The sequence below is a fragment of the Apteryx rowi genome, unplaced genomic scaffold (genome assembly GCF_003343035.1).
Source record: "Apteryx rowi isolate R43461 unplaced genomic scaffold, aptRow1 scaffold_11, whole genome shotgun sequence".
Taxonomy (NCBI): domain Eukaryota; kingdom Metazoa; phylum Chordata; class Aves; order Apterygiformes; family Apterygidae; genus Apteryx; species Apteryx rowi.
The window spans coordinates 1,904,928-1,905,145 of NW_020447308.1; positions in this window are offsets into that span (position 1 = coordinate 1,904,928).

Consider the following 218-nt stretch of genomic DNA (forward strand, 5'->3'; position numbering starts at 1 on the left):
CCTCCGTCATTTGCTTTCTTTGGGCCTGGGTCACCCTCAGCAACAAGAAATAGGCCCAAACCACAATATTAGAAAGTGATTATTATGCCATTTCTCTGTTTCCTTCCCCAATTGCTTCTGGAAACAAGGGAGTTCCCTGGCCCTGTAAATTAACTGTGGGAGCAGATTTTCAGGTGTCCTTCAACAAACACCATGGCAGAGCAGCCTGATGTCAAGGG